Source organism: Asparagus officinalis, chromosome 1, assembly GCF_001876935.1.
Source record: "Asparagus officinalis chromosome 1, Aspof.V1, whole genome shotgun sequence".
In the NCBI taxonomy this organism is placed as follows: domain Eukaryota; kingdom Viridiplantae; phylum Streptophyta; class Magnoliopsida; order Asparagales; family Asparagaceae; genus Asparagus; species Asparagus officinalis.
The window spans coordinates 69,291,338-69,296,719 of record NC_033794.1 but is presented as its reverse complement, the minus strand read 5'-3'; positions in this window follow the sequence as shown (position 1 = coordinate 69,296,719).

Genomic DNA, 5,382 nt, shown 5'->3' with positions numbered 1-5,382 from the left:
TCGCCCATATTTATAATAATCCTCAGGTTTACCTTTTGGTACATATACTGCTTTGGCTGGATTACGAGGACCTCGATCGAAGTATAAACCTTCTCCGAGTGTGAAATCGTAGCCCTGCTTTTCCATGAGCTTGCGCGCTTCTGGACTATACTTGGATAGATGTCGACCAGGTTTGTCATCATCTTCGTCTTCACTTAGGAAATGATCTGGTAACGGAGAGCTTTTTCCTTTACCGTAAATCACTTCTTTAGCACCTCTTACTTTGTTCGGGATGACCATGGTTGTTCCGAAAGAATGCTGGAGGTGTTCCTTCGTTACATAGGATGATCGGATCGGCATATACAACTCAGGATTGTCGTACAGCTCTTTTATCACATCATCAAGAGACAAGGAGTACTCTAAATCATCTTTTATTGCAATATCGGCAAGTTGCCAGTTACAACCTCCATCTGACGATTGTTCATCGTCAAGATTGATTACAAAGGGTACAATGTCATTTAAAACAAAACCGCCATTGTAATCGAATCCGGCTTCAGAATCAGCTTCTTCTCCGCTGTCTGTGCCCTGGGCCGATGGTTCAGTATCGGATTCGTTACCATAAAGGAGAGAATCGGTGAAATAATTCTCATACCCCTTGAATGGTTGCTTATCCGCGACCACCGTCCTAACCTCATTGTCAGTGTCGACATACTTCAAACACTGATGGAGAGTAGAGGGAATTATCACGTTACTATGGATCCAAGGCCGACCCAATAGTAAGTTGTACGAAGTCTCCGCATCGATCACATAACACGTGACTTCTGTCTTCAGATCTCCCATCTGGCACTTCACCCGGATCTTACCCAAGGGTCTTGACCCACTAGTGTTGAATCCATAAATAACAGTGCCTGTGGACGCCAACTTGCTTACTGGGATGCCGAGGAAATGCATCAATCGAAGCGGCATAATACTCACAGCAGAACCCGGATCCACTTGGATTCGGTTGACTTGGCTGGAGCCAATGTATCCGACGAAATATAACGGCCGATCGTGGTTCGAATTCTTCGTCTGCATATCTTCTTTGGTGAAAGTAATGCAGGGAAGGTTCTTAGTCGCTATGTTGCACTGTTGACTCAGCGGTTCTGGCTGTTCAGGTATCGGCTTGACTTGAGTCAGAAATACCTCTGCATTGGCCAAAGCTTCTTGTAGGGCCTCCCTGGTTTCTTTGGATAATCGCAGCAACTCATACAGCGTTATCCGTGCAGGAATGTTGGCTAATTGCGCCATAATGTCGAAGCTATGCGGAGTCTTCGAGCTTTCCGGTTTGTCTCTTCCAATTGGACGACTGAAACGAGACTGCTTCGGATTCTGTACCTCTTGGGGATTCTTCTCTTTTGGTTTATTCACCGGTTGTCGTAGAGCTTCTTTACCCGGTGTGGGACTTGCAATCACTCCCATCTCCGTGAGAGTTTTGGCTGGTCCCCGCTTGTTCACCCCCTGCTCACTAGGTGGCGGATAATTGTAGTGGTATTCATTTCCGCTCCGTGTCGCAAAAGCTTCTTGTTCTTCTTCAGAGAGCAGGAAAGTGGAGATTCTTTCGTCATCTTCCCCTGGGATAGCAGAGACTCCATAACAAGACTTCCCTTTTCCTTTAGACTTCCTCCCGGATGACGAACCGGCCCATTGTTCATCTCCAATCAGATCTGGATGAACCCAAAGGATTTCGCCATTTGGGGTTGTGTGCGGCACAAGTCCCTTTTGGCGCTGTCCGTGCGGATCGTCATTCACCGTCTTCATCCCGACTTTGGTGACGCGTTTTGGCTCGAACCAAGTTGTAGGCACCGACCCAAAACTGATTGACACTGCGTTGGCCCCCACATTCTTGGCTGGTTTCGGGGTTATGACTCCTACGTCGATTAACGCCTGGATCTTGTCCTTGAGGTGGTAGCATGATCTCGTAGGGTGGTGGACCGCTCTGTGGTACGCGCAGTACTTTGGATCCGTCACTTTGCTGGCCCCTTCTTGATCCACGATCGCCGGCAACTGGATCTTGTTGTTCTCCAACAGGTATTTGAAGATGCCGGGAACTTCATCATCCTTGAAGGAGTACACTTTAGGAAACCTCGGCTCCGCAGATTTCTGCTTCTGAGGCCGTTGTTGCCATTGTCCTCGAGATTGTTGGGGTGCTTGTTGCTGTGGCTGCTGTTGCTGTGGTTGCAATTGAAAGGTTTGATTAGCATCAACTGCATTAGCTTGTGCCTTACCTTTCCCCCGTGGGACGAAGTTTTGCTTTGGAACACTCGTCGCCGGTTGGCCTCTTTCCGCCTTCTTCCTCTTGAGGAATCGCTCAGCTTGCTCTCCCCGGACTTTCAAGTCCTTCCATGTATTGGATGGTGCTGTCCCCATTGCTTCTAGCACGTCCAACGCGAGGTTGTTGTGGCAGGTCTGGAGGATGAATTCCTCGGTGATCGGGTCCCGGCAATTCATCGCCTTGTTCCGGAATCTTTTGACGAAGGTATCGACTAACTCTCCGTCCTTCTGCTTCTCATCGAGCAACGATCCGATAGATATCTCGGTGTCGTCGTCGAAGAAGTTGGCCAGGAACTTGGTCTCCATGTCATCCCAGCTGTTTACGCTGCCTGGCTTGAGGCGGCGATACCAATCGAAGGCGGCTCCGCGAAGAGTGCCGACGAATGACCGCACCATCAGAGGCTCATTACCAGAGATCACCCCCAAATGCGATTTGAAGTAAATCAAATGCTGGGTAGGTGAACCCATCCCATTAAACGGCGTGAAGTTAATTAGATTAAACTTCGCCGGATATGGGATCGATTCCCATTCTCTTGGGTATGGGCAAGGAATGCCTGTTTTCTTCGTCTCTTGAGCGGAAATTAGTGTGTTGATTTTGCTCTCGAGGTTCTTGATCTTCAGGTTTTCGCCGGTTTCTTCGCCAGCATTCTCATTACCACCCCCTGCGTTGACGGGAGGATCATTGGTGTTACGAGCATTTGTATCCTCATCTTCCACATTAATCGGGTTACGATGATTCTGCTCGCCTTGTTGGTTCGCCAATGCTTGGATCTGTTGGTCATGCATTTCTCTCATCTGCTGCATGGCCATCTCCATCTCAAATTTGAAACTTTCTTTCTGCTTAGCCAAAGCGTCTTCAAGCATCTTGGCCATCTGCTCCGCACTTATCATCAGGGCCTCGCGGGGTTGTCCCTCGCTGGATACTGTATTATCTGATGCCACCGCGGAGCCGGCATCAGATTCTTCATCTTCTGAAGGGCGTCTTGTCCGAATCCTACCATAAGTTGCTCGCTCTATGGTTCCGGACTGCAGACGGGTTCTAGGTCGGGAAGCTTTCAGAATCGACTCGAAATCTTCTCGTGCCGATGTCCCTTTGCTCGTCATGTTGGTGGTGACCCTCGGAAATTCTCCGTCTTCAATCACCCTTCTTCTTCGTTGGAAGCGCCTAGGCCTTGGTTTTGGCGTTTCCGCATTAAGTCTTTCAAAAACTGAAACTCTTTCGGGGACCGCCTTAATGCAATTGCATTCCGACAATACCGCCCGAATGAGTTTGGAACAGGGACATTGAATTTCCCGTTCTCGGGGACTCCTCTTCCTGGTTCTATTCGTACCCCCAGCACGATAGTACAACTCGTCATTTTGACAGTCAGAGTAACCTATCGTGTGCGGGCACGCCTTCTCAGGTACAACACAATCATTATCAGATGATAATGTTTCCATCTGAGGTTGACTTGCCTTCTTTGGGCTTTCAAAGGTTACCCGCCTCAAAACATGCCTTTTTGGGCGTGAATTTTCGGCGTGATCTTGGACTTCAATGCGCAAATTGGTGCGCGCAGCTGCCTTGAGGTCTTTGTCATGCTGGAGGTGATGGCGACCCCCAGTATGTTGAGTCGTTCTGGGCTTCTTCATCGGGCCCAAACGCTCGTGAATTGGAGCTTTGCCTCTCACGTCAGGAATTGGACCGAGGCGCTCCAAAATTGGTTTCTTCTTGCGGGATGACTCTGCATGATCTCCCGGAGAAGTTATTGGGATTGACGGCGACTTTGGTTGACTCGCCGGAGTTTGACCTTCCTTAGAAGGCTGCACTGGTTGCTTTTTGGCCTGAGTCGCCACTTCAGACTTAGGCTTCCAGACTTGTCGTGTTGGTGGTGGCTTCTTCTCCACCTCCTTTTGCAGCTTTCTACGGGCTTCCTGAGCTTGAGCCCGTGCCTGCGCTGACATCGCGCGGCGCTTGCGAATGCGCTCCTCGAGTGTCGAACGGTTCCGTTTGACGCGGACCCATTCTTTCTTTGGCGGCTTGGAAGAGTCGCCATTCATTGGTGGTTGAGGCTGTTTGCCTCTTCTGTTCTTCAACTCCGCGTGGTAGCGGAATCCGTCCGTAGACTCCATCGCCTTAGCGAATTGCCGCGCAAGGCGTTGACGACGCCTCTGGCGGGCTCTCTTTGAGAGAGTCACAACGCCCTGAACAGTAGAGGCGTTGGCGGGAGTTGGGTTGACCTGATTGGAGGTCGGTGGAACTTCATTTGACGCAACTTCGGCGTCAGTTGGGTTGAGAGCTTCGTGGGCTTCCCGAGCAGCTTCAAACCAACGAGCTTTTCTCCCGGAGGAGAACTTCTTGGACTTGCGGGGGGAGATAGAGCCGGACGAGGACACGTACTCCTCGAACTTGGCTTGGTCGAACTCGTACTCGACCTCCTCCACGACCGGGATTGCAATCCGCGGCTGCGACGCATCGATCTCGTTGGCGAGATCGTCGGCTCCCACTGTGGTCGCCAGATTGTTCGCGTGGAAAACTGTTTTCTTTTTCATTGATATGATTGTCATCTTGGGTTACAAAGATCCGGTCTTTTATAGATCCGGTTACAACTAAATCAAAGAAAATAAAGAAAAATTACAACTCTCCTCTGTGAACAAATCACGAGCTCCTGTTTTGCGGTCGCTCGCTTTGGTGGGTTCTTTGCCTGCGCCGGGGTTAATCCGTGGACCACCGCGCGATCTAGATCCGGTCGGATCTACACGAGTATGCGGGTATTATTCCACGAAGGGAATAATAGCCGGGAGGGATTAATCCACCAAGGGAATAATCGCTCAGATCTCGAGATCTAAGACCAAGCTTAGATCTGGAGTGTAGTCTCGTGTAGATCTCAGATCTGTTCTTTCTTCCTCTCGAGATCCTGCCTTTTCTGACGTGGATGGTCGCCGAGGATCAGATCTGAATGGTGCAAGTCTTCTGGTCTTCAAGCTCCGAGTTCACTCTTCAATCCGGCAGAGTTTCGGCTCTTGAAAGTTCGACCCCTGAAAATGAACATCTCTAGGCCTATTTATAGGCTCTCAGGACAGTGGCTGCAAAAAGGGAATTGTCGGCCACCTCTG